The sequence below is a fragment of the Papio anubis genome, chromosome 16 (assembly GCF_008728515.1).
Source record: "Papio anubis isolate 15944 chromosome 16, Panubis1.0, whole genome shotgun sequence".
Taxonomy (NCBI): domain Eukaryota; kingdom Metazoa; phylum Chordata; class Mammalia; order Primates; family Cercopithecidae; genus Papio; species Papio anubis.
In genome coordinates this window covers 68,931,752-68,941,295 of record NC_044991.1, presented here as the reverse complement: position 1 = coordinate 68,941,295, position 9,544 = coordinate 68,931,752, and the positions used below count along the sequence as shown (strand labels likewise).

The following is a 9,544-nucleotide window of genomic DNA, read 5'->3' as shown; positions in this document are numbered from 1 at the left end:
CCTAGGAATTTTACTTACAGAAATTTATTCTACTTACGAACTTATACCTGTATGCAAAGAAATACAGGGAGGATTTTTATTTCTGGGTTTTCTTTTTTTTTTTTTTTTTTTTTTTGAGACGGAGTCTCGCTCTGTCACCCAGGCTGGAGTGCAGTGGCCGGATCTCAGCTCACTGCAAGCTCCGCCTCCCGGGTTCACGCCATTCTCCTGCCTCAGCCTCCCGAGTAGCAGGGACTACAGGCGCCCGCCACCTCGCCCGGCTAGTTTTTTCTATTTCTTAATAGAGACGGGGTTTCACCGTGTTAGCCAGGATGGTCTCGATCTCCTGACCTCGTGATCCGCCCGTCTCGGCCTCCCAAAGTGCTGGGATTACAGGCTTGAGCCACCGCGCCCGGCCTGGGTTTTCTATAAGAGCAAAAGACTGGGCACAACCTAAATATCCCTCAAAAGGAAGGTGGTCTAATAAATTATGGCACATCCTCAAAACAAAATACCATGTCACTTTAAAAAAATAAAGTAGATCTATTTGGGATAAAATGAAAAAACTCGCCAAGATATATTGTTACTTGTAAAAAAAAAAAAAAAAAAAAAAGGAACAGCACGAGATGTATAAAATGTAACCATTTGTTTTTATTTAAAGAGCAGTCTTATATACGATTGCTCATGGATTTTTTTAAATTCTAGAAGAACATGCAAGAAACAATGTTTCTGAAGAGAGAAACAGAGACTGGGGTGAGAAGGGAGCTTATATTTTTATAGTGTATCTTCTTATACTTATTTTATTTTATTTATTTTTTGAGACAGTTTTGCTCTTTGGCCGAGGCTGGAGTGAAGTGGTGGGATCTCGGCTCACCGCAACCTTCGCCCCCTGGGTCAAGCAATTCTCCTGCCTCAGCCTCCCAAGTAGCTGGGATTACAGGTGCCTGCAACCATGCCTAGCTAATTTGGTTTTTCTTGTTGTTGTTGTTGTTTTGTTTTGTTTTTAGTAGAGACGGGGTTTCACCATGTTGGCCAGGCTGGTCTCAAACTCCTGGCTTCAGGCGATCCACCTCCCTAAGCCTCCCAAAGTGCTAGGGTTACAGGTGTGAGCCACCGCACCTGGCCAATTATTTTTTTTAAAATGAATAATAATGTAAATTAAGTGCTTACCACTCAGTGACAATACATTTTTAAATTTTAATGTTACTAAATTAAAATATTTTCAAATTTAATTTTAATTTCAAACATATTAAATATTATTGTTATTGATGATGTCACTTTAACAAAAGAATATTTATGCCGGGCGCAGTGGCTCACGCCTGTAATCCCAGCACTTTGGGAGGCTGAGGTGGGCAGATCACGAGGTCAGGAGATCGAGACCATCCTGGCTAACATGGTGAAACCCCATCTCTACTAAAAATACAAAAAATTAGCCGGGCATGGTGGCAGGTGCCTGTAGTCCCAGCTACTCGGGAGGCTGAGGCAGGAGAATGGCATGAACCCAGGAGATGGAGCTTGCAGTGAGCCGAGATTACGCCACTGCACTCCAGCCTGGGCAACAAAGCAAGACTCTGTCTCAAAGAAAAAAATATATATATTTATGTCTTTTGCCCAAGATGACATTTCTAGGGCCCCTCCCTCTGGCTCCTTTGGAAGGCTTGTCTCCAACCTCCTTGACTTCTCTCTTTTTCTCCAAAGACAGTGAGAAATCTGAAGACCAACCTCCTGTTTTTGATCTTCTCTGGAAGTAACAATTCCACCTGGATACATCCATGAGTCAACATAGCCCGGGCTGCCTCTCAGAAGAGACGTGAGGCTCAGCTAGAGGTGCTGGGAATGTGGTAAGGTCTCTGCAGCAGGTGGAATTCTGCTGCTGTGCCTGAGGAGATGGTTCTCAGAGAAATATTTGTCCTGGAACCACAGTTGCAACTCCAGAGTTTGTAGTGGAAGGTGACTGCCTTCGCTGCTACTGTATGTTCCGCCTCCTGGGACTGGCCTGAAAAGAACACTTCTTCCCCACGGGGGCCACCCTGCCAGCCTGGCGTGGCTGAGCAGGGAAGATGTCAGTGTGGCAGGCTGAATCACAGTCCCCAAATATGTCCACGTCCTAATCCCTGGAACCTGTGAATGTTACCTGATAGGGCAAAAGAGACTTTGCAGAGGAGATTAAGTGAAGGATTGCAAGATGGGGAGGCTATGCTGGACATCTGGGTGGGCCCATTGTAATCACGATGGTCCTTATAAGAAGGACAGAGAAGGAGTCAGAGTCACAGAAGGCCACGTGACAATAGAAGCAGAGACAGATTTGAAGATGCTATGTTTTGAAGATGGAAGAAGAAGCCAAGACCCAAGGAATGGAACTCCAGATGCTGAAAACGTCAAGAAAACGCATCCTCCCCTAGAGCCTCCTGGAGAAACAGCTCTGCTGCCGTGGTCTGAATGTGTGTGTCCACCCAAACTCATATGTTGAAATCCTAACCCCCAAGGTGATGGTTTTAGGGAATAGGGTCCTTATAAAAGAGGCCTAAAGGAGTTTGCTTGTCCCTTCCCCCATGTGAGGGCACAGCCGGAGGGTACTATCTTTGAAGCAGGGAGCAGGGCCCTCATCAGACACCAAATCTGCTAGCATCTTGATCTTGGACTTCCCAGCCTCCAGAAGTATAAGTAACAAATATATGTTGTTTATAAATTGCGCAGAATAAGATAGCTGCCCAAACAGACAAAGGCACCTGCCAACACCTTGGCTTTCACCTAGTAAAATACATTTCAGACTTCTGACTTCCTGAACTGCAAGGTAATACATTTATGTAGTTTAAAGCTGCTAAGTTTATGGTAATTTGTTACAACAATAGGAAACTAATACAGCCAGAGTCCACTTCTCACTGCCTCTCCACTCATCTCTATTCACCTTCTGCTCTCAGCTGCCTTCTCAACCAAATGTGATCCTCATGGTCCCAAGACGGCTGCTGCATCTCCACACCTTACATCCTCTCAATTTCAAGTCCTGGAAGATTCATCTTGACTAATTTAGGCCGCCTGCCCCACCTCTGGCTCTGCTAGGATATGGGGGGAAGGATTTGACTGAAGAAATGGTAGGACCCTTTGACTCTGCAGTGGGAGAGCAAATCAAGTCTGCACACCATGGCAGTAAAGTCGTGGTAAAGAGCAGGGATTGGGCTAGACCACTTGTCACTACTGTGTGACCCTGGGCGAATTACTTGACCTCCCTGTGCCCCTTTTGCATAGGGATAATAATAATTCAGCTAATAGGGCTATTACGAGGATTAAGTGAGTTAATAAATATGAAGCTTTTAGAACAACCCTGGAACATAAAAGAGTTATAATGGGATTTTATTATGATCCTCCCAGAGGAAGTCAGGTGTTTTGAAGAAGAGGGATTAGATGCTGACTGGCCAAAAATATTGATGAATCTCCACCTTGGAAATGGGATTCTGGACAGGACAATGTGTATTTGTCTATTTCTAAAGCTCTAATGCAGGCTTTCCAAGGCCCAAAACTTGTTACAGGGGATGCAACAAAGTTTAGAACTCCCTGTCCAGCTTGGCCATGAGTAACACAAGTGGAGGGTTAAGGAGGGAGGAGGAGATGGCAAGGAAGATTGAGGCTGGAGAGAACAAGCCCTGAGGTTCAATCAGAACCTTCAGCACACATTCACATGGTCAATATGGACTGGACGCTGGGGACAGATAGAGGATTAGACACTGGCCCTGATGAGCAGAGGAGGATGAGAGAGGCTCAGAACTATAAAATGGCAATGCAGCTGATCAATGTGAGCATTAGTGTATTTAGAAAGGGCTATGGCTGCACAGAGGAGGGGCTGGCTCACTGCCCAGAAAATCCTGGAAAGGCTTGGGAGAAGGGGTGCAATGTGAGCTGGGTCTTAAAGGATATCTGGGCAATCTCTGGATAGAGAAGGTGGGGAAGCCATCCCAGACAGAGAGAACAGCTTGTGCAAAGGCACAGAAGTGTGGGCATCGTTGCTGAAGGAAGGGACACTTTTAGATCCTGGTCCTGCAGCAGGGTTGAGTTCAGAGCATGCTAGCCAAGGACTGGGGTGAGTCAGCAGGCCGAATGAATAACACGCAGCCTCCTTCCCCAGCCTGCATGATCTGCCCTCTGCCTTCTCTGGTCCCCTGCCACCCCCCTGCACCCCGCCCCCACCGGGACCATTCTCCCCCCACCAGCCTTCTGTTCCTGAGATTCACCAAGCTCAGTCCTGCCCGGTTACTCCCCTGCCTAGAACACCCCCCTCTACCCCCAACACATACTATGGCTGACTCCTTTATGTCATTAGGTCTCCATTCAAGTGTCACCTCCCCAGAAAAGCCCTCCCTGATCACCAAAATGAAACAGCCACCTTTGATCATAATGCTCATCCTTCACTAAAAGTCTTATTTGTTGACTTGATTTTGGATCCACCCCTCCTTCTAAAAGGTAAACTCCATGAAGGCAAGGCTCGTGTTTGCATGTTCACTGCTGTGTCCCTGGTGTCTTGGAATATGCCTGACACATCGTTGGTCCCTGTGATGGTTAATTTTATGTCTCAACTTAACTGGGCCATGGGGTGCTCAGATATTTGGTCAAACATTATTCCAGGTGTGTCTGCGAGGATGTTTTTGGATGAGATTAACATTTAAACCAGTGAGCTGAGTAAATTAGATTGGCATTCCCCAGTGTGAGTGGGCCTTGTCCTATCAGTTGAAGGCCTGAACGGAAAAAAAGGCTGATCCTCTCCCAAATAAGAGGGAATTATTCCTACTTGGCAGTCGTCAAACTGGACTTTGGGTTTTTCCTGCCTTTAGACTAGAACTGAAACATCAGGTTTTTTTAGGTCTCAAGCTTGCTAGCCTTCAGACCACAACTACACCATTGGCTCTCCTGGGCCTCCAGCTTGCCAATTCACCCTGCAGATCTTGGGACACGTCAGCCTCCATAATCGTGTAAGCCAATTTCTTATAATGCATGTCTTTGGTTCTGTTTCTATTGGTTCTGTTTCTCTGGAGAACACTCACTACTCCAGTGCTCCATGAATGTGGAATGAATGAGTAAAAGAATAAATAAATCCTCTTTCAAAGGCAAGGTCTATGATAAAGAGTCTAACTCAAAAAAAGCAACATAGAGCCCACGCAGGGCTTCCTGGAGCCACTCCCAGGGGCTTGCCTGTACCTGCAGGTTTCTGGGAAAGAAAGAGTGGTGCTTCAAATGAAGGACTGACTCTCCTGATCATAGCCTGGGCTTGAGCTTCTCTTCATTTTAACTTCTCCCTTCTCTTTTCCTCTGCCGCATCAGGAATGGCATCTCTGGACCAACCAGCACTTCCCAACATGACTGGATGAACTGCTGGGCTAGAGTGTGGTCCTTCCTGGTGCATCCTTGTGCAAGATAATAATTATTCACCAGCCCTGAGTCAACCAGACCCGGGTCAGAGAGCCAGCTCAGCCAGGATGTCAATAAAACATAGAAAGCTGACATGTAAAGGTTTTCCCTTTCATATTTCCTCTTAACATTGCTCACAAGGTTTCAAAAGCACAAGTATGACCAACTTTCTTGAGCTGCTACCTCCCATGATGATGTTTGTCACAAAGCATTCCTAAGCATCTCCATGCAATGTCCCCATGCATTGTCTCCATGCAGTGTCCCATGCAGGGATCCTGCAGATAGTCCCTTTTCTAACTTCATAACTACCTTTTTTAAAATGCTGTATATCAGGAACTGAGCTAAGCATTTCCCATTACAATATCTCATTTGATCCTCAAGAGAACTCTAGATGTGGGAACTGTAGCACAGTTCTCTGGGTGGCCTTAGACCAAGCCAGTTCTCACCCCTTTTCTTATCTGTAGTTCTCAAGAATAACTGCAGGACGTGCTGGAAATAAAACATCCTGAGATAAGAGGAGAACTGGCCAAGACAGTCCAGGCTCTGTTCCAATCCCTCCCTAGAAAAGAGATATCCTTCAGTGCTTAGCCCAGAGGGTCTTGTAACCCCGAGGTATAAAACTCAGTGTGGGCTGCTTTCTGAGGTCCCTCAGCTGCTATGAAAGTGGAGCACATGCAGTTGAGACTCCACCCACCCAGGCAGCTTTCCTGAACCTTGGAGGACTGGGTGGCAATGAATCCTAGGTTTCTGTTGTGCCTTGTTGCCTGCCTATCTGTAAGTAATAAACTTGTTTCAGTTAACTTGTGAGCATGGGTGTTCTCTCTCACCAAACTCAGATCAGTTGGTAACCAGTGCACAGGAAACCTTCTTTACAGTGTCTATTAATAAAGAAGGGGAAACCAAGGAACAAATATGTCATTTGTTAAAGACCAGAGAGCTAGTGAGTAGCAAAACCTGCACTGCTAACTACTATGTGTGTCCTATGGTGGCCCTGTTGCAGAGAAGAAAAGAATCATCTGAATCAGAGGACAATATTTTAATCCAAAGGCTACATGGCTACAGGTTGAAAGCAGAAATCAGACCTTTCCACAGGTGCAGGAGCCACTGGGCCATCATCCATCAGCAGTGGCAGATGGCATTGGCAACCAGGGCTGAGGTTTGCTGGGAGCCAAGCTCTGGGCTTCAGCAGCCGCATCTCATTTTCCTGAGATCATACCAGAAGCTCTGCTCCTCTGCCTCTCAAGTCATCAATTCTGACCCTGGTATCCAGCTACAAAAGTGATTTTACAGCATCTTGGGGATTTTGTGTAAAACCAAATTTAGGCATCAGAACAGTTAAAGGACACCCCACCCTCTTGCTATTACCTGGAAGGAATTTGCTTTACCTCTTTTCTATGAGATTACATATCCATTCCAAAGCTCTAAAATCTTGCAGACAAATGGGAGGCATGTGTGGCACTGGTGAGTCTGGGGTCTGCCCTAAAGAGCCAAACATTTTCAGAGAAAATGTTGAGAAAGGACCTCAGTACTTGGAATCTGAAGACTTGGATTTGAGTCTTCAATATGTCACATGGTCTTTCTGGGTCTCAGCTTCCATTACTCAAAAACAGTAGCAATGTCTCCAGCAGCATCTACTTTAACTGCTTGGCTGTCCATGCTCCTGGGAAACTGTAGAGGTCAGTCCAAGGTCAAGAGTATCCATCCTTAACAACCCAGAACCTCTTTCACAAGCCAAACAGAACCTAATTGTTGGAAGACGGCCAACTCTCACTCCAAGAAATAGCAATGTGTTTTATTGAAAATGCAATGTTTTAATAGTTTAATTTCTATGCATTTTAGCTTTGGAGATTAATTTCAAGTTTGGAAAATTAATTTTTTTAATGTAAATTGGCTTTGACTGTGAAAGAGCTGAGATGAAGTTCTGGGGTGTGGCCTCCAATCATAATGACCATCATTTGCATATCAATGGCCTCTCACTTCATCTGCTGCCTTTGCCAACCTCCAAGCTTAGATGGCTCAAGACAGAATGGAAATATGGGAGAAATGCTAGTCGTTCTTCCTTTTCAAAGGTTTAAATACAGGAAGTGCTTTGAAATAAAAATTTCCCCCATGGACTTTTGATGTCAGACTGAGCAGATAAAATAGATGATATTTTATCAAACTTACCAAGATTATAAGAGAGCATGGAATAAATTCCTTAATGCTTGCATGGGTGTACATGCCCTTTGGAATTCTCACTGGGCCTCCTAGAGATTATTCATGCGCCCCCAAATATTTATTGACAGTTTACTTAGTGCCAGGCACTGTGCTATGTAGTAAGGCTACCCAGAGGAAGAAGACAGATGTAATCATTGTCCTTTGGAGCTTGGAAGTAGGATAGGCAGATCTGAATGAAATGTTGAACAACTATAGAAATATAATTTGTAATAAGGGCTCAGAGTGAAAACTAGAGTATTCTAAGAGTGTATAAGAGGGGGCATCCATGAGCAAAGGGACTAATGAGCAAAGACATGAAGGAAGAACACACGTGAAGAGAATATGTGTGTGTGTGTGTGTGTGTGTGTGTCTGGGGAAGAAGGAAGGGAGAGGAATTGTTTGGGGTTTAAGAAACAGAAAGACAGTGCAGCAGCAGTGCAGAGAGCAAGAGGAAGAATGGTATACTCGAATGCTATAGACAGTGGCCGGAAGCCTTGGAAAAGATTTTTTTCTTTTTTGAAAGAACAGTAAGAATCCATTAAAGGATACTAAGTAGGGGGACAGGTGATCAGATTTACACTCTTAAGAGATATTTTGATTGTTGTATGGAGATGAGATTCAGAAGGGAGTCTGTGTGGAAGCCAAGAGATCCATTAGGAGGGTGTAGTAGAATCGTGGCTTGGACTAAGCTGGTAGTAGAGTAGATGGAGAAAATGAATGGATTTGATAATTATTTAGGTGATCAAAACAGTGGGACTTGGTGATGGACTGGCTACAGGAGGAGGGGAAAAAGAAGCTGGCATCAAGGATATGTCCAGGTTTCTAGCTCACATAAATGAGTGGGTGGTGGTGTCACTCATGGTGATGCACTCATGCTGGGGGAGGGCATTGGTGTAGAGACTCAAGAGTTCAGTGTTGAACATGTTAGCATGAGGGACCTTTGAGACCACCTTTGAGATGAAAGTAAGTAGCTGAGTATCAGGACTATATTTAGGAAAGCAGGCTGGGCTAGAGATGGACATGTGAGAACCGTCTTAGCCTTGGATTGAGCTACGATTAGATGGTGTCAGAAAAGTGAGAAGCCTTTTCCTGTGCCCTTTTAAGGTTGACACAGTGCCTTAAGAGCCTAATACAGAAGTAAGTAAGTTTCCATAAAACCCAGAGACGATATTGCAAAATTCCTCTTTGGATCATGTCTGGAGTTACAGCTGAAAAAAAAAAGAAAAGAAAAAGAAGAGGAGAATACAAAATGAGCCTCAGGCAGCTCCAAAATTCCTCCTCTGTAAAACTGTCTCCACCACAAGTAGTGGCCCTTGGCCCATGCAGTTCTTCTGTGTGCCGTGTGTGATATATTTGCACCTCACTGCTGATGGACTTTTTCTCTTTTCCAGTCCAAACCTTTCTTTTTACCTTCTGATTGGATGATTTCATATCTTTTGTTTTCAAGCTTGCTAATTCTTTCCTCTGTTTGATCAAGTCTGCTGTTGAAGCTATGTAATGAGTTTTTCAGTTCAATTATTCTAGTCTCTATTCCTAGAATTTCTATCTGATTTTGTTTAATTATTCCTATTTCTTTGTCAAATTTCTAATTTTGTTCCTCGATTGTTTTCCACTTTTTTTTTTTTTTTTTTTTTTTTGAGACAGAGTCTCACTCTGTTGTCTAGGCTAGAGTGCAGTGGCATGATCTCAGCTCACTGCAACCTCCGCCTCCTGGGTTCAAGCGATTTTCTTGCCTCAGCCTCCCAAGTAGCTGGGATTACAGGTGTACACCACCACACCTGGCTAATTTTTGTATTTTTAGTAGAGACAGGGTTTTGCCATGTTGGCCAGGATGGTCTTGAACTCCTGACCTTGTGATCTGCCTGCCTTGGCCTCCCAAAGTGCTGGGATTACAGGTGTGAGCCACCACACCCACCCTGTTTTCCAAGTTTTATTTAATTTTCCATTTGTATTTTCTTGTGATTCACTTAGC

At 44.6% G+C, this 9,544-nt stretch overlaps 1 non-coding gene across 1 annotated transcript; it reads left to right on the top strand.

Annotated features, from left to right (window-relative positions):
- The first annotated feature begins 8,663 nt into the window (after positions 1–8,663).
- LOC116270890 lies at positions 8,664–8,782 on the top strand. Its single transcript, XR_004179195.1, has one exon. It is a non-coding gene; the product is annotated as a small nucleolar RNA SNORA26 (small nucleolar RNA).
- Positions 8,783–9,544: the final 762 nt, after the last annotated feature.